Source organism: Erinaceus europaeus, chromosome 8 (assembly GCF_950295315.1).
Source record: "Erinaceus europaeus chromosome 8, mEriEur2.1, whole genome shotgun sequence".
Lineage (NCBI taxonomy): Eukaryota > Metazoa > Chordata > Mammalia > Eulipotyphla > Erinaceidae > Erinaceus > Erinaceus europaeus.
In genome coordinates this window covers 22,957,068-22,983,649 of record NC_080169.1, presented here as the reverse complement: position 1 = coordinate 22,983,649, position 26,582 = coordinate 22,957,068, and the positions used below count along the sequence as shown (strand labels likewise).

Here is a 26,582-nt window from a genome sequence, read left to right as displayed (position 1 = left end):
TTATCTGTTATTTCCTTCACCAAATAATCAGCACTATCTTCTGTTTGTATGATGGTACCATTAATTGACTTGATAAAGAGTAGGGATTGATAGCCTATGCTAGCTTGTGAAATTTCTCTTTCCCTTTGAGTCAGTCTGTCTGAGAATGTTATGAAGTTGGAATCTGGGGAACATAAAATGGTGTTGGCAATAGTATGACTGGAAGAATCTTTTCCAAATAAACATATCTTCTCTGTTCTCACTAAATGCCTTCCCAGGCTGCAAATTTTCTCTTCTCTCAACCTGCCTTTGGGACTAGTTTGCTAATTTTTCTAGGAAAATATTAAAGGCAACCACAGAATAATGAAGAAGGCTGGTGTCTAGCTTTGAACTTTTAACTAAGACACTTTAGGTGAGACATTCTTCTCTGGTATGTTACAGAGGAGAAATTGTACCTTAAAAAAGAAAGGAAGTCAAGAAAGCTGAGACTCATTTAACCATGTCATTGTCTTCATGGATTAACATAACACAGTGGGAAATTCCCTCCTGCTGGCCCACTCCTGAAGCTATTGGCCCCGTTTCCTCAGTTTATTTCAACTTTCTTTAATGCCAAAGAAAATCTAATTAGTGAAGAATTTGAAGGAAAGAATTTTAGAGAGAACTCAACCACCTCCAAACCACATGATTCTTCTTTGTGAGTCCATTCTTGTCTAGGGTTTCTTCTGACTCTTAAGTGTTAAACAAGGGAGAAGGCTTATGCACAGATTCTCTCTGACAAAGCCAGGTCTCCTACAGAGCTCTTTTTCTTGCAAAGAGACTCTTGCTTCAGAAGGGCTATGTCTGGTTCTAGATTAAGCTGAAGAAAGAGGAAATGACTTGGTGCACTTTAAGAAATGATTCAAGGGAGTCCGGCGCTGCTGCTGCTGCTGCTGCTGCTGCTGCTGCTGCTGCTGCTGCTGCTGCTGCTGCTGCTGCTGCTGCTGCTGCTGCTGCTGCTGCTGCTCCTCCTCCTCCTCCTCCTCCTCCTCCTCCTCCTCCTCCTCCTCCTTCTTCTTCTTCTAGTGTTTGCCCTTTTACTGTAGCCAGTCAACAGCGTCAGGTTGAGCCTGATGTAAAGTTTCGAGACCTCCTTTGAATCTGGAGAGGTGGCAGTCGTCGACTATGTGAGTCATTGTCTGTCTGTAGCCGCAGGGGCAGTTCCGGTCGTCTCTGGCTCCCCAGCGATGGAACATAGCGGCGCACCGGCCATGGCCTGTTCAGTAGCGACTGAGGAGGGCCCAATCATAATGTGCTAGGTCAAAGCCGGGTTGACGCTTGCAGGGGTCTGTGATGAGGTGTTTGTTCTTTACCTCAGCTGACTGCCAACTCTGTTTCCAAGAGTCTGGAACAGAGAAGTTCAGTGTAGCTGTAGGGGACTAGATTGGGTGATGAGACGTCAAGCGTTGGACAGGGTGGGCGAAGATATCCGTGTATATTGGCAGGTCCGGTCGAGCGTAGACGTGGGAAATGAACTTAGATGATGCCGCATCCCGACGAATATCTGGCGGGACGATGTTGCTAAGAACTGGCAGCCATGGAACCGGGGTGGAACGGATGGTTCCAGAAATGATCCTCATGGAGGAGTATAATTTGGAATCGACCAAGTGGACATGGGGGCTACGAAACCATACTGGGGCACAGTATTCTGCAGTGGAATAGCATAATGCCAGAGATGATGATCGTAGTGTGGAAGCGCTCGAGCCCCATCAGGAGCTGGCCAGTCTTGCAATGATGTTATTCCTCGCACCCACCTTTGCTGCAGTTTTTATGAGATGTTCATGAAATGACAGGGTGCAATCGAGAGTAACGCCAAGATTGACTAGCTGGGTTTCATGCCGGATTCTCATACTGTCACGCTGCGCATTAAGCTCACGTGAGGCCGAGGCATGGTGTAGATAGAAAACAGATGATACCGTTTTTTGCAGTGCTAGGGATTAGTCGCCATTTTTTACAGTAATCAGATATCAGAGACGTGTCTTTCGTGAGTGTTTCCTCGAGGATGTCAAACTTGGATGCCTGAGTTGCACAGCAGATGTCATCAGCGTAGATGAACTTCCTTGAAGAAGTTTCTGGGAGGTCATTGATGTAAATATTAAATAGCGTAGGAGCCAGAACAGAGCCCTGGGGGAGGCCACTTGAGACAGGTCTCCATCTGCTAGACTTGTCACCCAGATGCACCTGGAATCTTCTGTTTTGGAGAAGAAACAATATAGTGTTGGCCACCCATGGAGGCAGGCATCTTGAGATCTTGACTAGGAGACCACGGTGCCAGACTGTGTCATAGGCTGCTGTGAGATCAACAAAGACAGCACCTGTCTTTAAATTCTTCTGGAATCCATTTTCAATGTAAGTTGAGAGGGCCAGGGCTTGTTCGCAGGTAGATCTTCCTGGGCGGAAACCAGCTTGGGCGGGTGATAGGAATTTCTCTGTAAGATGAGAAATACGTGACAGAAGCAGCCTCTCAAGGAGTTTGTAACACACGGAGAGGAGAGAAATTGGTCTATAGCTGGCGACCAGTGTTGGGTCTTTCTTTGGTTTCAAAACTGCTATTATCTTCGCACGACGCCAAATTTTGGGCATAGATTCAGATTCCAAGATGTGGGACAGGAATGTAGTGAGCCACTTCTTTGCCGCGGGGCCCAAGTTAAGGATGAGTTCTGGGGTGATGTTATCATAGCCAGCAGCTGTTCCCGGTTTAACCCTCTTCAAAGCGTCTTCCAGTCCAGACAGAGTAAAGGGAGAGAGTTTTGGAGATGGACAAGGTAAATGGAAGTGGGATGACCACTCATGGGAAATTTCTCTTTTCCAAACTGGGTCAATCTTAGCACGTCCAACTTGAGTTAGGTGACTGGCCACTGAGTTTGGAGAAATGGGAGGATGGGAGATGGGAGAGGGTTGGCTACCGGCACCCAGACTATGAAGAAGCTTCCAGGCCTTCCTACTTGAGTGGGTAAAGTTCAGACTTTCCGTGAGTTGTTGCCAGTGGGCTTGGTGTGCTGCATCCAGGGAGGCAATGAGATGGTCAGCCACATCTGGGTCGCCCGACTCATCATACTGCTTTAGTAGTTGCTCGCATTCAGCATCAAGACAAGGAGTATAGTCAGCACATCTCCCACGAGGAATAGCTTGGGAAGCTGCTTTGGAGATGGCTTGGCGGAAGCGCCTGTAGGAATCTTCAGAGGGGATAGAGTTAATTGGAATTGCAGGAATAGATTTGTTGGTAAGATCACTGAACAGACGCCAGTTTGCTTTCTGAAAGTTCCATCTTAGTTTCTCCGAGCACAGAATCAGTGGGAGCTGGAGACCAATGTGGATGATAGCTGGGCGGTGATGACTGTGCGGGAAGATCTTGAGAACTTGTCTCGTAGCGGGAAAGGCTTGGCCATTGTCTGTGCTAATCCAGCACAGGTCGGGTGACGAGTCTTTATTCCATCTAGCACTGTAAAAAGAGCCTGGCTGTTTGGGATTGTATAATAGGGAGAGGTCATTCGCTGAAGCCCAGTCGGCTAAGATAGAGCCATCAGCATGAGTGGAGGAATATCCCTAGTCTTGGTGATGACTATTAAAGTCTCCAACGTAAACGGCTGGGTGATTCGGGGTAGGCAGGACCTCATTATCCCACGAGGCACTGGGAGGCTTATATACGTTGACGAGCTGAATAGTTCCAATAGTAATGGAGTTGTAGAAGGTCGAAGAGGCCGTATGGTAAACGTCTGCAAGATACGATTTAGCGTACATGGCTCGGCCGTGTTTAGGATGGAGATTATAGCATATTAAATAGAATCCACTGATGGTAAATCGAGCAGCTTCATCGACTGCTATATGTGTTTCTTGTAGGCAAATAACATCTGCCTGATGCTGTATCGCCAATTGACCAATAAGAACGCGTTTAGCAAAGGACAGCCCCTCAACATTAAGTTGGAGGACTCGAAGAGCAGGACCAACAACTTGAAAGCTGTCAGGAGCTGCTTGTTGCTGGCTTTGAAAGTGACTGGGATCCATGTGGATTCAGTCGGCTAGGAAGGATCGTCAGTTTCCCCAATGAATGGGTACTCACGGGATGCACCATGGGAAGGTCGATCCAATGCTAGTCCGGCGCTAGCTCAACGGGTTAAGCGCACGTGGCGCAAAGCTCAAGGACCGGCATAAGGATCCCGGTTCGAGCCTCCGGCTCCCCACCTGCAGAGGAGTCGCTTCACAGGTGGTGAAGCAGGTCTGCAGGTGTCTTTCTCTCCCCCTCTCTGTCTTCCCATCCTCTCTCCATTTCTCTCTGTCCTATCCAACAACAACGACATCAATAACCACAGCAATGTTAAACAACAAGGGCAACAAAGTGGAAAATAAATAAGCATTTAAAAAATTAAAGAAAAAGAAATAATTCAAGAAGAGGAAGAATTTATCTTTGGAGAAGGATATTGATGAAGAATGAAAGCAGATCTAAGAAGCCAATATGCTTCCCAAGTATTTAGTTGAGTGAGGACATGCTGCTTTGCTTAGAATATCTGAGGTCTATCATGGCAGTGACAAACTACCCCAAAGAATAAAATCCCACAGACAATGTGTAAAGTGTTACTTTTTATAGTTGCTTGATGATTCTGTACCTTTACCCTGGAGGAAATCTTCAGAGCAGCTGAGGCACAGTTGCTTGACCATCTTCCTCCCCACCCCCCCTTTTTTTTTTCTTCCTGATAGCTCTACTCACAATTTTCATCAGTCTATTTGCTTTTTCTCCCCATCTCCACACCCCTCTACCCCCAGTTTCAGGAAGCTGTACATGCAAAAGAGCATTTGGGACTGACTCAGCAGGATGGCATGGTCACTGGAAGAGCCCCAAATATGACCCCAGTGAAAATAAAAACCAAATGTTGGTTGTATACTAATGGTGCATCATGCTGTTGAGGCACAGGAAATACCTGGAGGGTACAGCCCAGAGAATGGGAGTGGTGACAGGTGTGGCTTGTAAAGATAGAGGCGGGGCTTGGATGTTAAAAGGAAAACCTGTGGGTGTGGTTTGGTCTCTGTCCAGGTCATCATGTGTTAACTGTTTCTCTCTCTCTCTGTCTTACACTCTTTCTTTTTCTCTTGTCCTAGTATGGAAGTTCTGAGTTTTCCTGAATAAAATTTAAAATTCCTGAAAATCATGCTCTTTCCTCAATTCTTTGTAGAGATAATGTGTGACAAACTTTTTAAAAAACATTTATTTATTTAAAGAAGGAGACATTAACAAAACCGTAGAACAAGAGGGGTACAGCTCCACACAATTCCCACCACCAGATCTCCGTATCCTCCCCTGATAGCTTTCCTATTCTTTATCCCTCTGGGAGTATGGACCCAAGGTCATTGTGGGATGTTGAAGATGGAAGGTCTGGCTTCTGGAATTGCTTCCTTGCTGAACATGGGCATTGACTGGTCAATTCATACTCCCAGCCTGCCTCTCTCTTTCCCTAGTAGGGTGGGGCTCTGGGGAATCAGAGCTCCAGGACACATTGGTGGGGTCATCTGTCCAGGGAAGACAGGTTGGCATCATGGCAGCATCTGGAACCTGGTGGCTGAAAAGAGAGTTAACATACAAAGCCAAACAAATTGTTGACCAATCATGGATCTAAAGGCTGGAATAGTGCAGATGAAGAGTTTTGTAGATATCTAGGAGGCATATTTTAGTTATACTCCAAAGGCCCTGTGGATATACTAGTTTTTTGTTTTTTTTCCCTGAACCTGAAATCTGATACGCAGGTGGATCTTAGTTATTGTCTGGGGAGATGATGTCATAGCTAGAAAAGGGACAGAGAGCTGGATCAGAGAAGAGAGTAGCTCCCTAATATAGGGAAGGGGTATAAATATTGTTGACTGTAAACCCCATTGAGTTGATTTGGTCTGGGGTCCATATTCAGCTTAGGAGCCTACGTGACCTCTGCATCCCTGTGGATCTGAGCTCACATTCTGTAATCATGAGTAGGAACATTCCAAGCTGCCCCAATATCTACCCATCTTCCTCAGTTGTAGCATAGAGTATGTTGTCCATCCTTCCTTTGGAGGATGGAACATTCTCTGCCGTTGTTGATCCAAGTTGAGGGCAAGGTCCTATGGGGGCCCACAAACTTTTTAAATGTTGGGGAAACAAGCTCCCTCACCCAGAACCTAGAACATGAAGAAACCAGGCAATCTGGGATCTTGGCCCTGTTCTGCTCCATAATAGCCTGAGGAAATCTCTAGATCCAATTTTTCAATCTATAAAGTAGAATTCATTTTCTCCACTAAAGAAGGGTGCCATTGGGTTTAAACAGATTCATCTATTGAGTGTCTATTATGTTGAAACCCAAGCACCTCAAAAATAAAGTTATTGCTTACTCCCCACCTGGATAGAACAGTAGAATTTAAGTAGGTGGGCTTGAAATTTCTCTGTCTCCTCATAGTTCTAGATCATTAGTAGTAACTACCTCCTTACCTAGAAAGCAGAGATCAAAGGACTGCTTATTTCAGAATTCTAGTTTTCAGAAGTTCTGTTATGCTGCTTTACTTTTATGGAAGAACAATAATATCTACTTTCACTAATCCAAAGAAATTTAGAGAGGTTTTTGTTTTTTTTTTGCCTCCAGGGTTATTGCTGGGGCCCAATGCCTGTACCATGAATCCACTGCTCCTGGAGGCCATCCCCCCCACTTTTGTTGCCCTTGTTGTTGTAACCTTGTTGTGATTATTATTGTTGTTGTTGATGTTGTTCGTTGTTGGATAGGACAGAGAAATGGAGAGAGGAGGGGAAGACAGAGAGGGGGAGAGAAAGATAGACACCTGCAGACCTGCTTGACTGCTTGTGAAGGGATGCCCCTGCAGGTGGGGAGCTGGGGCTCAAACTGGGATCCTTACTCTGGTCCTTCCACATTGAGTCAAGTACACTTAACCCGCTGTGCCACTGCCCCCCCCATCCCCACCCTTTTTTTTTTCTTTTTCTTTTTTTTTTTTTTGCCAATTTCACAACTAGAGGAAAAAAAGCAAAACTGTCACTCAGTATTTGTTCTGTAGCAGCTGTTCTAGGGATAGTGTAGCCCCCAAGACTAAAAAAGTGTCACTACAACATTCTGTTCCTGGGGAAGTACTTTATTCATGCTGTGAATTTATTATGTCAGCCTGCTTCTACTATATGCAAGAGTACTATTTCAGGGCTTATGTACTATATGGTAGTTATTTTGGGGGTCTGGGAATGTTAAAAAAATTCCATATAAATCAATGGTTACTTGCTTCTTCGCTTTATACCATTTTGACTTACAAGAGTTTTCATAGCTTTATTTTCTTGTAGTTTGTAAAAACCTATTGTAAACATAACCCAGGACTTGAAGGCACTCTAGGTATGTCAGCACTTGCTATCACTATTTATAGGCCTTGTGCCTAACTCCTAGTATATAGCTGTAGCTAATAGTAAATGTTCAACAGTTGGTAGTTTCACTTTTCCTAATCCTTTGACAAGTAAACTTGGTGTATTCCAATGGGACTGATCCCCAGACCCACATTCCAGAAGGAATTTAACTCGGAAGCTTCCTTTCATGCATATTTGTTCTATTAGAGCTATAAACCTAGTAAACAACAAATGTAAACCAACTAACTAAGGATCTTAGGGCATTTATCCCCTTAATATAATTATCTACTTCAGCTGAGAACAACTTCAGTGATTCTTGTTTGTTGTGGAGAATATATCAGAAAGAATGTTCTTTCATGGTCTGGGAGGTGGCACAGTGGTAAAGCTTTGGACTCTCAAGCAGGAGGTCCTGAGTTCGATCCCCAGCAGCACATGTGCCAGAGTGATGTCTGTTTTTTTCTCTCTCCTCCTGTCTTTCTCATAAATAAATAAAATCTTAAAAAAAAAAAAAAAAAGAAAGAAAGAATGTTCTTTCAGGGTGTTACTGGAACATAGACCCCGTACATATACCTGCTTGAGGGAGGGGAGTTGGGGTGATGTGAAGGTGTGTTTGGGTGGAAAAAGGTCACAGCTGTGAGAGCAAGATATGAAAACTGATGACTCAAGGATTTTTATTTTGTTTGGCATTTCTAACAAATTACATAACTATCCCACATTCCTACCTGGCCCCAGGTATACCTCAGGCTTTCTTTTCCCCTTTGGCTTGGACCAGATGACTATAAAGATTAGAATCTCCAAAAAGATAATAAGCAGGAAGAAACCATTTCAGTCAATTAATTTTTTTTCTCTTTTGGTAAGGGTGTATGTGTGGTTTAATTTCTGTTGATTCCAATTTTTTCTTACATCTGCTCAAGTTTATGTTGGACACCCCAGATTGGTTTGTCTCCAAGTCTTTCAGTTCTTCAGACTACACACTTCTCTGAACTCAGGAATCCTTAGTTTGAGCTATAAATGTAGCCATTGACTAGGAATACTTTTTTTCTTGTGTCTAAATGAAGACTTTCCAGATAGCCAAAATGGGACTTTAACTTCCCACATACCTTTTTTTTTTTTTTTTTTAGTTTTCATCTATTCATTTTGTCACCAGGGTTATTGCTGTGACTCCATGCCAGTGTGTGTTTTTCCCCTCCTGGAAGACTCTTATTTTAACACAGAATGTCAGAGATGGGGAGGAGGGAGATCAGAGAGAGAAGGGAAGATACTCCAGTACCAGTCCACAGCTTTCCCTGTGCAAGTGTTCCCATGTGGTGACCAGGGGCTCACACCCAGATCCTCACTCATGGTAAAGTGTGTGTTTTACTAGGTGAGCCTTCTTCCTGCTCCTAGTTACATCACTTAATTGATTACGAACTGTCACTTCTAAAACGTGGGAGTCCTATTATTAGCAGATAACTGGTTAAGGAAGTTATGAGATATCTATTCCATGGAATACTACTCTGCAATAAAAAAAAAGATAATATTGTATTCTTTAGGACAAAATGGATGGAATGGGGGTGGTTATGCTTGGTGAAGTAAATGAAGAGATGAAGACAACTCACATGTGTAATCTAGGGAATGGCTCCACATGAATTTGCAAACACACACACACAAACAGACTGTCTTTAAGACTTGTGAAAACTATAATGGTTATCTTTGTAAGATGGGAAGGTGGGTACACAGGTACACAGGACTTGGGTCTAAAACTATACATTGTAATCTTAAAATATTAGAACTCAGTATTAATCACAAATAAAAAATGGAAAAAAATAAGACAGGAGTCCTGGATATTTATTTACTTATTTTGCCAGGGTGGGTTTGGTAATGATTGAGTCAGAGGAAGGGTATTGATGAATCAATCTGTGTTTGTGCTTAAATTTTGAAAATATACCCAGCAAGCGACATGAAATGATACTTTGATAATTAATTGGTTCTGTTTTATGATTTGAATGTAAACTTAGTAACACGTGGCATGGAGCCAGGTGGCATGAGAGATGAATTAATGTTATCACTTCATTTTACAAGGGTGGGAACTGAGGTCCAGAGGGGTTAAGTAACTTGCTCCAGGATATGCCTCTAGCAACAAAGTCATAGCTGTAACACAGTCTTGTGATACCTTTTCTGAGGTCCCTTCACTGCTCACATACTTACACATTATTGAGATAGGATTGAAACATGGGCTTCTTAATCAATTCTTAGCCATTTTCCAACTCTTATTAGCTTTGAACAATATGACATTTTCTTCATCTTCGTATCTGTTCTTTTCCTTCTCTTCTATTCTTTTTATTTGTAAAATGTGCACACAGAAGAAAGTAACGTATTTGGAGCCAGGTGGTAGAACACCTGGTTAAATGCACAGATTATGATGCACAAGAACTTGGGTTCAAGCCGCTGCTCCCCACCTGCGGTGGGGATGCTTCAAAAACTGTGAAGCAGGCTTGCAAGTATTGATCTTTCTCTCTCCCTCTCTATCTCCTCCTTTGCTCTCAATTTACTTCTGTGCTATCAGATAAAATATGAAAAAAAAAGCAAGTAATATATTCATTAGTTCAGAAAAAATTATTTGGGCTGGGGAGAAAAGTTAGTCCTGAGATAACACACAGGATTTGCATTTAAGAACTTTGCTGCCATCACCACCATATGCCAGAACCAAGCAGTACTTTGTTTTTGTTTTTTTTAAGTCATTATTCTCTTAGGGTACATATCAGAGTTATTCTTTTCAGTCCCACCCCCCCCCAAAGTTACTTCCAAAGTGTAATGTATCTTCTTTATTTTTTGTGCAGACTTAACTCATTTTGCCTTAACTTCTTATCAACTCCCACCCCTAATCTTCTGTTTTGTTTTAGATTCTTTCTATTGGAACCTGTGCTTTTAAATATAGCTTGCACCTTGACTTCATGTGCCATAAACTGTGAATTACTTAAGATAAAGCTCTGAGGACCCTGCCTTACTCTATTTTCTTTCACATTCCAAGGTTCCTCAGCTCCTTTCACATTCCTCAGTTAAGAATCTTTCCATTCTGTCTTGTAACCACAACTCTCTCCTGAACTTAAAAAAAAAAAAAAATATATATATATATATATGTTTGCCTCCAGGGTTATTGCCGGGGCTCGGTGCCTGCACCACAATTCCACTGCTCCTGGAGACCATTTTTTTCCCCTTTTGTTGCCCTTGTTGTTTTATCCTTGTTGTGGTTATTATTATTATTATTGTTGTTGTTGCTGTCGTTGGATGGGACAGAGAGAAATGGAGAAAGGAGGAGAAGACAGAGAGAGGGAGAGAAAGACAGACACCTGCAGTTCTGCTTCACAGGCGGTGAAGCCACTCCTCTGCAGGTGGGGACCTGGGGGCTTGAACTGGGATCCTTACGCTTTTAAAAAATATATTTTATTTGTTTTATTTTAATGAGACAGGAATACAGAGAGAAAGATACATATATAGAGAGAGACCAGAGCACTGTTCAGCTCTGGTTTATCATGGTGGTGGGGACTTGACCTGGGACTTTGGAGCCTTAGGCAAGAAAGTCTTTTTGAATAACCATTATGCTATCTCCTTTGCTCCCCCTCCCCCACTCTTTTTTTTTTTTGTTCCTACTTTGTTCTCCCAGCTCCCTCTGGTGATGGGAGTAGAATAGATGGAGAACAATTCTACTGATTTTCAGTCAAGTAAGGAACTGTCAGTGATGAGACTGAATGTATGACTTTTCTTGGGCCCTCTGAAATGAAATTATAATGCCTTGTAATAATTAAAAAAAAAAACCCTACTATTTTGGAAAATTAGCTGATATTGATGGTGAGTTTAATTTTTTTCTATTTATTTATTTTTTGGTCTTTTCTTCCAGAAGAAGGGTGTCAGTATAATAGATACTATTTGTTTGATAGATCTTGTTGTGATTGATAACAATGATTCTGATACATTGTCTTAGACCTAGATTATTAAAAAAAAAAAAACCCAAGGATATTTGTAATATGCCTAATTGGGTTTCAAACCAATTAGTTGGTATCTGAGGGCTTTATATAACATGTCACTAGAAATAGCTACTTGAGGAAGAGCCCAGGCAATCACAAAAAATTATGCTAGTTTGAAAGTGTGAACCTGCTGTTCTAAACTGCCATTCTAATACTTGATTTATATATTATTTGAATACGGAAATAAATAGTTTACTAAGCTTACAATTTCTCATGCTGAAGAAAATGTGCAATTAGGAAATGTCCAACATAGTTTTAGAAAAAGACATTCAGAGCAACTCAAATAAATGGTGGTTGTTATAACGTAATTTCCCCACAGAAAATCAATTGTCATAGGGACTGAATGTGGTTGGCTGCCTCAACAAAACTACTCCCATTCTCTCTGTCTGTGGACCTTGAATCAAACGAGAGAAACCAGGGATAGAAGGTGATGAAAACAGGTCTTGGCAAAGTATTGGAAATGGGTTAAAATGTGTAGTTTCTGTAATTCATAAGGCCTTTTGAAAATTAGATTTTTTTCATACTAGTCTACATTTGGAATAATTGGTTAAGAAGTAGATGTCTCTTCCTAAGGATTATAAACCTGGAAACACATGCTATTTGATGAATCTTCACTATGACCCACATAGTCAACGACTGCCACCTCTCCAGATTCAAAGGAGGTCTTGAAACTTTGCATCGGGCTCGGCCTGATGCTATTGACTGGCTATGGAAGAAGGGCAAACACTAGAAAAAGAAGACAGTTGCAAGTCTATAAGGAATTCCATGCCTGTAATGGGAACCAAGCTCTTTCTCTGTGCGTATAGTTAAGGCAGTTTGGGCACAAAAGGTCACTGACTCCTCTTATGCGCTTCATAAATACTTCAATTATAATAGTAATCTAGAAGACTTGTGACATGTGCCTGTGGAGTGGATGCAGGGTTGTATAAAGGAAGCAGATGTGAGAATATGAATGTGAGGATTCTGCATCTAAAGAAACTCCCCTTTATTTTGTGCATTCATTAAACAATTTTTGTTGCAAAGTAATTATTCTGTACTGAGACTGGTATCTAACATTCCTTAGATCTGAAGTTACTCTGCATATACTAGACTTTGTGATTTGAACATAAACAAGTGGGTTCTAGACTGTGCTAGTCTATTATAGTTGATCTGAATTCTAACCACTTTCTGGGGATGCCATTCTATCCTTTTGCCAAGTGTGTGTGTGTGTGTGTGTGTGTGTGTGTGTGTGGTATGGAAAATTAGTTGTGAGGCTCTATCTACTTCAATTCCTGAGTGATTCTATGTAGAGGTTGCGTCATCCAAGTGAGAGGTTATGTGTATGTGTGTGTGCATACACAGTAGGGTAGATAAAGATCAAGTTGTTGTGTGTATAGAAGCACAAAACTCCCTCAGGAGTACCCCTATTTGGATACTACTCTCTGGAGAGTGTTTCTACCCAGGTTTTTCTATTCCAGAGCATGGAAACTTGAGTGTGAATATAGGCTGGGTTTATATACAATTTATTTGCCTGACTTCGGTAAAAAACTGATGAATTTTGTAAACTCACAATCTTAACTAGCCTTCATAGAAATTTTCAGACAGATTGTATATTTCAAAGTGTGTATACATAAAATATACATGTTTTGCAATATTTGCAATTTGATATTTTTGTCATCATTGAGTATCACTTTAGACTGACTTCTTCAGAGAGGAACTCAAAGACAGAGACATAGAGAGAGAGAAAGAGAGAGAGAGAGAGACAAAGACAACCAACACCCAGAACAGAAGTTCCTCCCAGTGTGGGGGAGGCTAGGCTTGTACCTGGCTTGTGTTCATGATAAAGCCGCTACACTATCCAGCTGAGTAATCACATGTACGTAGATGTTGCTGCTGCACTTTTTTAAAAAAATATTTTTATATTTATTCATTTCCTTTTGTTGCCCTTGTTGTTTTATTGTTGTGGTTATTATTGTTGTTATTGATGTCATTGTTGTTGTCGTTGTTGAATAGGACAGAGAGAAATGGAGAGAGGAAGGGGAAGACAGAGAGGGGGAGAGAAAGACAGACACCTGGAGACCTGCTTCACCGCCTGTGAAGGGACTCCCCTACAGGTGGGAAGCCAGGGGCTCGAACTGGGCTCCTTATGCCGGTCCTTGTGCTTTGCGCCATGTGCGCTTAGCTCGCTGCGCTACCGCCCGACTCCCTACTGCTGCACTTGTTAACTGCCAGGTTCTACTGACAAGGAAATAGAGTTCTTTCTAGATCCTTTGCGTTTGTACCATCATCAGGTAGTTCAGTTCTGAGTCACTCTAGCCCATCTTGGCCTCCTCACCAGTGACTTCTTTCAATCACTGATTTTAGCATCACTGTATATTCTCAGATCTTTGTCTGCAGCTCTCCAATTATGTTTCCCCATCCATGTTCTCATTATATAAGTTTGGCCCCACTGAATCCAAACAGTTTCTCTTTATGGCTCTCAGAGATTTTTAAAAAATGTGGGCACCCAGTTGAGTGCACACATTTTCATATATAAGGACTTGGATCAAGCCTCCAGTTCCCCCCTGCAAGGTGGAGGGGGGTGGCCTTCATGAGTGGCTACCATCATCAATTGGAAAATCTGGCCTATGGGATTCAGTTACTTTAACATAGGGCTAGTGGGACATGGAATGTTAGGTATAATGGTACTGACTACAGTTCCTATTCTCTCATAGTAATGGCCTTGTAGTGGCTTTGGCATACCACTTCGCTTGAACTTTAATAAGGCTTTCCACTAACTGTTCAGACGTATCTGACTACAATTTCCCCAATGTACATTAACAGAGCAGTCTCCCCCACTTTAGTTTTTTTTTTCTCTCTCCCCCTCTCCTTCTCCCCCCCATCTTCCCTCTCTCTAAATAGTGGCAAAGAGGCAGGAAGAGAGAGCGAGAGAGAGAGAGACCGAGACCACACTACCAAAGCTTCCTTCAGTGTGGTGGGAGTCAGGCTTGAACTTGGATCCTGTGTATGGCAAAATAACACACTACCCAAGTGAGCTATTACTTTTAGTTCTTTTAGTCTAGTAACAAACATACAGCATTTGACAAAAAAAGTAGGGTAGCATTCATAGCAGCAAATGTAACTGCTTCAAGGCACCAGTTAGATGGGCTGAAGGTTAAAATTGTTCACTTCCTGGTGGATGTATGTCAATCCCAGACACATTAGAAAAAGATTCATATACTTAATAACAGTAAAAGACCGAAGCAAAGCTAAACTCTGGCATATACATGCTAGGGATAGGACCTGGGGCCTTTTTCATGAAAGTCTTGTGCTCTGCCAACTGAGCCACCTCTCTGCTTCAGGCAAAGTTTGGAATGGCTTCTGTGTAGAACTTTCTGGGCTAAACTTTCTGGAGCTACAAGATGAATGAGATTAAGAATTCTTACTCTCAGAAGAAAGAGGACCAAAGGAATATACATGTTCTTATGGTATTATTATTTAAGTCTTGAAGTTTGATCAAGATTTTGCTATGCATAGAAAAGAAGGTGCTTCTGTATGGCATTAGAAAAATACTGCTTGGTGGGGGTCCAGCGATAGCTCAGCTTAGATAGCTCAGCGGGTTAAGCGCACATGGCGCTAAGCTCAAGGACCAGCGTTCGAGCCCCTGAACCCCACCTGCAGGGGAGTCGCTTCACAGGCGGTGAAGCAGGTCTGCAGGTATGTGTCTTTCTCTCTCCCCCTCTCTTCCTTCCCCTCCTCTCTCCATTTCTCTCTGTCTTATCTGACAACAATGACATTAATAACAACAATAATAACTACAACAATTATAAAAACCAACAACAAGGGCAACAAAAAGGAAATAAATAAGTAATTTTAAAAAAGAGGGAGTCGGATGGTAGTGCAGCAGGTTAAGCGCACGTGGCAAAAGCGCAAGGACCACCATTAGGATCCCGGTTAGAGGCCCTGGCTCCCCACCTGCAAGGAGTCACTTCACAGACGGTGAAGCATGTCTGCAGGTGTCTGTCTTTCTCTCCCTGTCTCTGTCTTCCCTTCCCCTCTCCATTTCTCTCTGTCCTATCTAATAACGAAGATATCAATAATAACTACAGCAATAAAACAACAAGGGCAACAAAAAGGAATAAATAAGAAAATAAATACTTCAAAAAAAGAGAAAGAGAAATACTACTTGTGTAGCAAATGCTAGAACTGTGCACTCAGCTTATGTATCCACTGGAGAGTCAGAAATACAGATCTTAGGATTTCCATAGCTATTAGTCTAGCACAGGACAACAGTCAGAACTGAACAGCAGAAATCCTTGACTGTCCTGCTCAGGACTATGGACTGCACTCTGGGATGTATGTGCTTCAGGTGGATAGTAAGGAGAGGACAGGAGACAAAGAAGCCGTGATTGTGGGAAAGTCTCCCTGAGGCAGTCTACAGGAGGAGTTGGAGAGGTGAGAAAGCAGAAAGAAGACTGTAAGCAGGCGATTGTAGTAGCCCTGTTCAAAATGATAAAGTAGCAACCTGTATGTGCCGGTCTCAGAAGCCAGCAGAGCATTGTATGCATGTTACTTCCCAGTAATGATGGAGGAATGACTGGATAACTTTATTTCTCTCTTACTATGTTATAAATACTACTGAACAGTCTTTTTTTTATTATTTATTTACTTATTTATTTTTGCCACTACGTTTATCATGGAGCTCCATGTCTTCACACAACTCCACTGCTCCGTTTTATTTTATGATAGAAACAGAGAAAAGTAAAGGAGGGAGGGAGAGAAAGAGAGATACCTATAGCACAGTTCCAGTGGTTGTGAACTTTGCCTCCTTGCAGGTGGGGATCCAGGGAGCTTGAATTTAGCTTCCTGCACAAGGTAACATGTGTTCTCAACCAGGTGCACTGCTCCTGGTCCTGACTTATTAAACTTTTAACCTCCCACAGAGAGGATAACCATTTTTTTTTTCTGTGTTCTCACTGGCCATAGGGAAGAGAATGTGATACAATCTGTTAGTGTAAAATCATAAATGGAATTCACATTCATCTTAGGCAGGCTGCAGACTTAATGTACTTGAGCAATAGCTGGAGTTACATCCTCATCTCCAGGAAAAAAAAAAAAAACCCTGAAGCATACACTAAAGAGAAAGGCTGAGAGGATTGATTTTTTTCCCCAAAGAATCCATAAATATTTACATAAGTGCAAGTTACAAATCTGTGGCTTTGAGATTATCGAATTTCACTGCTTTTACACTCACAGCATATAAATTTCCAGCAGGCATTTTCTGGTTGTGAACCTTCAGTCTTCAGAGAATTGTCTCTTGGTTTATTTGTATCGCTCTTGCAAAACAAATCTCTGTGTGTTGCTTTTAAATGCTTTCACTTATGGTTATAGATTGGTCAAAAGCAACCACATGGTCATTGGCTGAGGGGGAGTTCATTGTGATGAACTGCCTGCTAATGGGGGCACTGCACCCAAAGCCAAGAGTCTGCTTTTAGAGACCCTTTTGGTTAACACAATAATTCTTTCCAGAAAAAAAGAGCCTTATATGATGGTGTGACTTCAAAGTCTATAGTTCTTTGGCAAAATAACATATATGATCTTCTTAAAGATCATATGCCTTTCTTGGAGAGGCAGATTATGCAGTCATCTTTAAATATGCCTATTCTATTTTCTATTTTGTACCTGGACACTCTTCACCTATTTTTTATTTTATTTAATTTTACTTCTCTTAACAGTCTGTGCTTAGAGCATATGTTCTTCTTGTTTGTCTGTTGTCTGAACAATTGCTGCTGAGTAAAACTTTCCCTGAGATTCTAAATTTTATGATTGCTAGATTTTGCACTGACCTGCTAATCTCAAAGACCTGAATGTGTGTATTCTGAATAGCAAATTGCTTCAATATGCAACAGACAATGCCTTCCTCTGTGCCCTGCATGTGGAAGGCAGTTAATATACTTCTTGTGGAATTGGGGGGCAGTTGACCTGAAAGTAGTTCCTAGCCGTCTTCTGTCAAAATAATTTTAACGTTTATTTTTTTCAAATTTGAGAAGGTGCTACATTAAAATGTAAACAGAATGAATTTAAAATTCCTGACAATGGAACATGCCAGGGCTTAAACTTTATGTTGCTAGGATTGGGAAGTATTAGATACATATACAAGGATTTAAATTTGTAGAAGACTAGCTTTCAGACAGATGAACAAAGTAGTCATTTTATACTTGTTCTTGAACTCAGTTGGGTATGCTTTTGTCACTTGCAAAGGTGAAATTGGTGGTAAGTGGGATTAGAGATGAGTTTGCCCTCTGTCTCAGACTGACTCAATTGATTCAATCTGACTGAGTGAATTTATAGTCTAGTGCCCATGCCACTAACTGATCACAGTCCTGATGAGAAATTTGTAATGGGAATTCAAAATGCAAGGCCTTGGTTTCCCAACAAGGAGACAAAAGAAGACGAAAGAATGGATGATGATTGTCTTACATGACTAGGCCTGGTAAGGTGACTTGGGAGAGGATAACAAGGTTCTAGTTTTAAAGAGGAAGCTGCATTTCCCCTCAGATTACTAGAATAGTGTGCCAAGATAGAATCATGAGAGAAATCAAGAGTTGGGAGACTTGTTCTCTGGGTGTACAGAAACTCAGATATTTTAACACATCCTATGTTTAGACCACATTAACAGAGACAGTAATGTAAGTCTTAAATTCAAACATGAGTTCTTTTTAAAAGATTTTTTTTTCATTTTTTTTTTTTGTTTTTACCAGGGCACTACTCAACTCTGCTTTATGGTAGTGCTGGAATGTAACCTGGGACTTCAGAGCCTCAGGCATGAAAATCTACTTGCATGATCATTGTGCTATTTCCCTATATCCATAAATTAGCTCTTGAAAGACTTTAAAAAGTTGGCCAGTGGTGCACCTGGTTGAGCACAGATGACATAAAGCTCAAGGACCTGGGTTCAAGCCCATAGTCCCAAACTACATTGGGAAAGCTTCATAACTTGTAAAGCAGTGCATCAAAAGTCTCTCTTCATCTGTCTCCATCTCTGTCTTCCCCTTCCCTCTTGATTTCTCTGTCTTTATCCAATACTTGATACATAAATAAAACATTAAGGAAAGCAGAAGAAAGACTCCAACACCGGGTCATTCTTAGTTCTATTTATTGGAAGACCTGAAACTGTATTTATTTATTTTATATTTTCTAGTCTTTTAACAAGATTTTTTTAACAGTATAGCACTCACTAAAAAATGGATTCCAATGTTAGTGGCAAGGGTGTTGCTTTGAAATAAAAAAAAGACAGAAGATAAAGCGAAAGAGAGAGAGAGAGAGAAGAGAGAGAGAGAGAAAGAGAGAGAGAGAGAGGGATCCTGAGTTTACTTTAGAAACTGTGTAATCTATTGAAAAACAAAGAAACAAAATGGGTTGTGGTTTCAGACACACCAGTATTTAAATCTTTGAGTCTTTGTGAAACACTGTGTGATAGCTTCTCTGAATCCAACTTAATCAACAATAAACTATGATGCTGTTGCATTTGTGGAAGAGGTGTTATGGACTTTAAGTGAATTGATGTATGGTTAGCTACGTAAGGTGGTGTCTAAAACATGGTGACTTATAGGAATGGAAATTTCCATAGTGAGTCTTAGAAGAGCCATGAAGGAGTGAGGTCAAAAGCTTTGATGCTTTGCTGTGGGATTTGATAACTCAAGTGGGCCTGGTCACCATACTCTATGAATGACATGATTCTTGCTGATGTAATGGGTTGGGTTATGTCCTGTAGATCTGATGACAAGACACCCACACCCTTTCAGCCTTCTTGCCAAGATGGGCTATATACTCCCTTACTCTCCTCACATGAATGTGCTAGTGGAATTGGCCTTAATTCACATACTCTTGGAAAAGGTCAGTGTCAGTTCTTTGCAGGAAATATGATTCTAGAAATGAGAGGGTGGGAGGAGGGTGTGTTCTTCTGAGCTAATATCTAAACTTCTCTATCAACTCTATCCCATTCTTCCTTTGTCTGTTGACTCAGTCTTCCTGCTTTATCAATTAGAATATTAGTTTGCATGCTGACTGTTTTTCCTTCTGGTTTGAAGGTAGGGGAGAGCACAGAAATAAGAGTCAGGAAAAGGAGCAATTTTTTTGTTCGATTTTCAAGGCCCCATCCTCCCCCAGTAAAGCAGTACTAGTTACTAGGTTAGAGTAATTTTAGCCCTGGTGTTTTTTCACTGATTATTCTTTTTCTCCTTCTCCTTCTCCTTCTTCTCCTTCTTCTTTGAATTCTATTGAGTAATGGTTTATAGTATAGTCTTTTTTGTTTGTTTGTTTGTTTGTTTGTTTTCATCACTCTTATCACCAAAGGTCTGTGTCCCCATCCCCACCCCAATAGATAAACACTACAGTTCTCCCACAGTCTTAGATATAGGTTGAATTTTTTTCTTCACATCTGTATGTTCAATTCTCTGTATTCCACATATAAGAGAAATCATTCTGTAGTTGTCCTTCATCTCTTACTTGCTTCACTGAGCATAATCTTCTTGAATCTCATGAATCATACAATCATGATTAAATTTATTTTTTCAATTCTTTCATCTTCTCATCCCCTAACTCTTCTTTCAAGGGGAAGCAGAGGGTAGGTAGAAGTCACATTTCTGTGTGGATTGACTGATTCATTCTACTGGAACATGACAGACTACGCTTAGTGGAAAGGTGAGCTCACAGCTTGGAAAGTACAAAGCCTACCATGTAGGTTTGGGTTTGCTTTGCATTGGCCTTGTCTTTGACAACTAACCTTACTCTTATGGGGTTTTGTTGTAATTAAATGATATTGATTATTCTGTTTGCTCCTAGAACTCAAGAGTTGCTTTGTGCTATTTTTCTTAACCTTCACAAAAGTCTTTAATACATATGTCATTTACCCCCATTTTATATGTAAAGAAAATAAACAAATTAACTAAAAAAAGAAAAATAAGGTTCAAAGAAATGGCCTAAGTAGGACTTTGAAACTAATTTTTTCTCTTCAGCTGTGGTTCCCATACCACTGTGTACTGCTGTTGCTACTGTTCTTACCTGAACCTTGGTACCTTTTAGTTGCTATCCTCCTACATTTGTGTGACATATAGAGATATCTGATGTCTATAAACTGATTGGTCCTTTTGAATTGAAAGATTTGCTTTGAGGAAAAAGAATTTCGAAAATAGCTATAATGTTATGTAATCACGTGTGATTGAAAACCATAGAATCTGACAGACTCAACGTACAACACTGATGGACTGGCAACTTTGTATGGTTTTTGATTCTCATTTACAAAAGTAAAGAGTAATGATAGTAATGAAACTGAGTATAGTTTCCAGGAGTATGGAATGAGAGCTGTTGTACACAGTAAGTACTTCATAGAGATCACATAGCCATATTGTGAGCAGTACCAGAAAACAGTTAAAGAAGTGATGGTTTTATCAGAGATTTTGGCAGTGTGAATGGAAAAAAAAAAAAGACATACCTAAGAGAAGTGAAGCTGAGAGATTTTTGTCCATAAATCATATGTGAAGGTAAGAGAAAGAAAAAGGTGTGAGACGTAGAGGGTTGGTAGCAAAGATGAAGAAATCATGAAGGAATGGAGCCAGAGGTAACCAACAGATGTGGAGACTAAACACTACTTAGTGCTAGCAGAGGTATAATCAATCATAGGATAAGATGTATAAGGAAAAGGCAAACCCAGCAAAGGAATGTTTGAGATTTGACAAGGGAAAACCGCACATTTATTCAACTATTGTTTATAGATTACCTAGCATATTAGACATTAATCAATAAGAGATGCTCTTGTTACTGCAGTTTAAGGATGGATATTTATTCTATAATATGTGCTTGTTAAATGCTCATACTCTGAGTTTAGAATAGGAAATAGGTGGCATTTGTTTTTCTGCAAAAATATCTTTTGTTACTCATAATTTGCCATTAATTCATTATGAGTAGATTCTAAAAATTAGTGTGTCATTTTGAGAAGTGAAATATGTATTCTTCATGAGAATGTATGACTGACTTATATGAGACCAAACCCCTAAGATTTTCTATGACAGTTCCAGTTCTCATGCCACTGTAACATTTTTCTAACATGATTTGTACAGTGGCTCACTGTGATTGGATGTGTAGACTTTCCCATTTAAATAAACTAACAAGTGGAAAGTTCTCATGTCAGCGTGTGTTCTGAGTTTTTTCAGATGGTATGGACCTTGTAACTTTAGAGACTTAACTTGTAAAATCTATTTACTTTTTTTTTTCAAGTGGAAAAATGGGTAAGAGTACCCACTTGTAAACTTTAAGATATATCTAAAACAGATTTATTGAGATAAAAATCACCATAAAATTTCATGTTTTATAATTTTCAATTCAGTGATTTTTTTTATATATTCACAGGACTGTGCAGTCATTGCCACTATATAATTTTAGAACAATTTCATCACTCCAAAAAGAAACGCGGTCTCCATTAACAATCTTTTCACATTCTTCCTTTGTACCAGCCCCAGGCAACTATGAATCTCTTTTCTGTTTCTGTAGATTTTCTCATTCTGGACATTTCATAGAAATTGAATCATATTTTGGATGTGCCCTTTTGGTCTAAATTATTATCACTTAGCATAATGTTTTAAAGGTTTATTCATATTGTGGCATGAATCAGTAATTCATTTCTTGTAACAATATGTAATATGAAGGGCGAGAGAGAGAGAGAGAGAGAGAGAGAGAGCTTGAGTGAGCCAGAGTAAGACTCTGGCATATGCAGTGCTGGAGATTGAATTCAGGATCTTATACATTCAAGTTCTCTGATATGCCGGGCTAGCTTCACAGGAGAAGAGACCAGGAACTTGTGGTGGTGTGGTAATACAATTCGTTACTCATGCGGGAGTGTGAGCACAGTGGGTTAAGCCACATGGTGCGAAAACGCAATGGCCGCCTCCTGGTCTGCACTCCAGCCCTTCTCCAAGTCAGGAAGCGGGAGAGAAAAAAAGAGAGAAACCAGGAACAGAAATGGGCTTTATAGGGTAAAACCAGAAGTGGCAAGTTGGAGATGGCTGGGAAAGGGGGTGGAGAAAAGAAAGAGCAGGAAGGTAGAAAGCTTCTGTAGCAAAGATTGCTAGGGTTTTATCTGGCGGGATTAATGTACCCTGCTGGCAGGGCAGGTAAAAATAATGATTATGTAAATAGGCCATACTATCAGCAATGCAGCATGGAGCAGGGGGAGCTGGATTAATGCCTGACACTGATATACCACTGAGCCACCTTTCTAGCTGTAGTGGTTCATTTCTTTTTATGATTGAATGCTATTTTAACATAAAGACATAACACATTTTGCTTACCCATTTTTCAGCTCATGAACATTTGGATTTTTCTTTGAATCAACTTGGCGACTAATGCCATCTAACTATACTGATTCATATGATTGATGAACTTGACATGTCTTCCTATATATTTAGTTTTACTTCAATTTCATCCAAGACTATCTTATTGTTTTTAGTATATGAGTGATGCACTCCTTTTGTTAAATTTACAACAAAATATTTCATTACTTTGATGCTTTTAAAACTGAAATTGTTTTCTTAATCTTATTTTGTTTTATTGCCAGTATAATAAAATACAGATTAGTTTTGTATATTATCTGTATCCTGTAAGTTCCCTGATCATGTCTGTTAATTCTAATAAGTTTTGAATTTTAGTATATTATTTATTCTTTTATTATTATTGTTTATTCTTTTCCACATAGAATACAGCTATACAACTCTATAGTACCAGCTTTATTTATCTGCTTATTTATTTTGTCATTACCAGGTCTTCCTGAGTTGACTTTTTCAGATAGAGATAGACAGGGAATAATACCATAGTGCCAAAGCTTCCTGCAATTCAGTGGGGGCCAGACTTTCAACTGGGTCATGTATATGACAAAGCAGGTACACTATTCACTATTCATAAAGCCAGTCACAAGCTTTATGATAATAATAACTATGATAGAGTTCACTCTGTTCTGGACAATTCACTAAACTCTGTTCACTGGTAGTTTCATCTAGTGCAACAATACTTTAAAGTAGGTTCTGTATTAGTCTGAAAACAGATTCACTTCACTTGCTATTAGTATACAGCAAGACTGGTGCCTGCACTTAGACAACAGGGACAGTTAAAATAGAATTCACATCCATATTCTCCATACCTTGTCTTAGAAGATGAGGGAATCTAAGGCTACCTCTTTGTTGTTAATATTTCGGAAGGCTCTTGCCGGCCGGCTAGCTTCACGGGCGGGTAACAGAGACGCGGAGACAACGGCTGGGCAGGGAAGCTGTATTTCTTTATTCAGGAACAACGATTCATAAACTAAGACAAACTAACCACCAAACAGAACTCTGCTGTCTCTTTGCGGCGGCGCAAGCACTCTTTCTTTTACTCTCGAACTCAGGAACCCTCGAACTCTCTCACTCTGGAACTCTGGAACTCTCTTACTGGGGAACCCTCTGAAACTCTCCAACTCTGGAACTCTGGCGGGTTTCCTAGGGGCGGGGCCAAGTGGGCCGCGAAATTAACAGGACTGATGCAATTCTCTTGGCGGGGGAGAACTAGAACCCAATGTAAAGCATACAACACCTCTTCACATACAATGTCAGCAGGTCCTGAGGACAGCATGCTCAGCAGAGAGGTCAGGACTCCTATAGCTTCAGAAGGACTGTTGAAACTATGAAATCAATTACAGTGGTTAGATGATGTCTATCAGGAGAGGCAGAGAGGAAGACAGGAGTTTCTTGTGAATTTTCCCGAAGTGTTTTCTGGAGAATACCTTGTGTTCAGATCTAGGAAGTATGCTTGGCAACCAGAGTGTAGATGAAAAATATAGCACCAGAATTTTGCAGCTTTGCCCTGAGAAACTGGTATTAGGTATTTTTCCAGCCTCCAAGATGAGAGACCAACCTACATTCCATTTTTGCAAAAACCTCTTAGGGTCTAGATAGAAGCCTGTACTCACATTCATGTATTTGTGTTACAAATGCATTCTTAAGAACTCGTGAGCACTTCTGGAGAAACACCCACAAAACACTGTAAAATGAATTACTTTGTTCTGTTCTCAGAGAATCCTAGTATTTAGGAATACAGGGTCAGAATTCAAGTTCTAGCTCTGCTTTTTACTGGTAGTACGACCTCAGTTATATTCATTTCCCTCTCTTAATCTTGGATTCTCATCTACAAAATGGGGGAAAAATACGCCCATCTCATAAATCATCCTAGGAGAAAAATTATATTAGTGTATGGAAAATGGTTTTGTAAACTGTGAAATCTACAAAGGTTAACGAATGACTCTCCCCCCCCCCACACCCCCATGTGGAAAAAGCCACTGAATGAATAATCTTGTGCTTGAGTGGCCATTTATGTCAGCCTACTGAGGTCATACAGTGTGGCTTTGAAGTGGAGAAAGTGTGACTCTCAGGTTTTAAAAAGGAAGCAGAGAGACTATATTTCTTTTGCCTTTCTGTAATGTAGCGAGCACAGCTGTAAAGGCAATGATTTCACAAAACCTGCAGCACCTTGCTAGGGCAAAAACAGTCAAAATAAGGACAACCTTGAAATCAGACTTAGACCAGTTGAAGAGATGAAATAAAAACAGTGCCGAGAAGCTCAATAATGTATTCATTTATAAAACATATTTAAATTGGTTCTTATGTTTCTTTTGTGGTTTTATAGTAAATTCCATTAGCTATTACCTGATCACATTTTTTTTTCTAGATGTATAATTGGGGAAAGAGAAGTTCTGCCATTTCTAAGTTAGTACCTTCTTAAAATTGAGAATGATACTATTTCTCATATTTATCATTGACCATTAGGAACATTTTGCTGATAATTTTGGGACAATTTCAAGTGGTTATGATGTCAGTTATACTTCAGGGATCAGGGCTGGAACTGGAAGGTGCGTATCTGGTTTCTGATTCCCCTCTCCATACCTGAGTCCTTGGAAAAGTTGTTTACTTCCTATTTCCTCATCTGCTAGCAAGGGTGGGGGTAATAAAACACCTCTTCACAGGGTTGTTTTGAGGACTACACAAATATAAATAACCTTTTTTTTGTGTTCTGTGACATCTTTCTGATTTTGATTTTGGTCACATAATCAGGAGACATTATCCAACAAATCTTCTCACCTCATTCCAAATCTGCCCTGAATAGGTAACTTTTCTTGGTCTGAGAGCTACCATAGCACAGTGGTCAGGTGATCTCTGTTTGCTCTGTGGACTCCCTCAGCTAATTCAGAGTCCCCCTGAGCTCACAGGTCATGGACTCACAAATCTGGGCTATGTTCTGGGTGAATTAGTGTCTGCAGTCGTTGTAGGCATATGAACTTGATTAACTATTCCTCAAAAACAGACGACTGTATCCAGTCAGCATCCTTGCAAAAACAGATGGCACCCTTCAAGGATTACTTATTGAAATTACATAGTAGTGAGGAAAAATATAATGAAAGGGAATACTTCAGGGTTATGGTCAGGCTGACCAGGATCTCACCATCTCAGGGAGCCATTCACATCACCCCTGCATCTGGAGAGGAAGTGGACCAAGGGAAGAATTCACTGGAGAGGGCTGAGCTGTGGGAAAGAGGCAGCTGCCATGCAATACAGCCATGTGGAGACACAGTCACTGCTACCCAGACTCCAGTTGAGAGTGCAGGGAGTGGACACTTGACTTCTTTCCCTTTCTATACCTGCTAGCATGGTCTGAGACAAACCTGTTAAGTTATCTGAAGGCATCTTTTAAGATGGGGAACTAGGAATAGATCTGGAGGAATAAATAATCATTTAGCAGAACTTCCCTATTAGTATGAGAAGGTCATAGTGCTGTAGCATTATACAGATTTGCTCCAATCAGTTCCTGAAATCATAGGGAGGAGGAGAAGTTAGAAATCAACACATTGCATTTTTTTTGCGGGAGGGCCCAGATGGGATTGGAGGTGATTATGATTCATGAGGTAAATAAGGATGTGAAAGACAACTACCTTATGGTTTTGCTTATAAGCTGAAAATAGAAAATTAAAACACATAAACATGGAAAGAAATAAGAAATAGTCAAATTGTCTCTAAGTCTTTGTGAGAACTCTGGTAGTTATGGGGTAGGGGACACAGAACAATGGTGGTAGATGAAGTATGGAACCATACTCACATAATTGTATACCATTATGAAATCACTAATTAAACTTACATTGAATTAAAAACTAATTGTCAACGCAATCTTTTATTTCA

The 26,582-nt window shown here is 40.5% G+C and overlaps 1 protein-coding gene across 5 annotated transcripts in view; it reads left to right on the top strand.

Moving 5' to 3' along the window:
* The window catches only part of CREB5 (cAMP responsive element binding protein 5), a 502,318-nt gene that overhangs the window by 35,735 nt on the left and 440,001 nt on the right, over positions 1-26,582 (top strand). The window contains exon 2 of one of the 5 annotated variants that reach the window (XM_060196041.1): positions 421-673. The exons of the other annotated variants lie outside the window; for them this stretch is intronic. The gene's annotated coding sequence lies outside the window, so the exon portion shown is untranslated. The remainder of the gene's footprint in view (positions 1-420; positions 674-26,582) is intronic. 5 annotated transcript variants of the gene reach the window in all.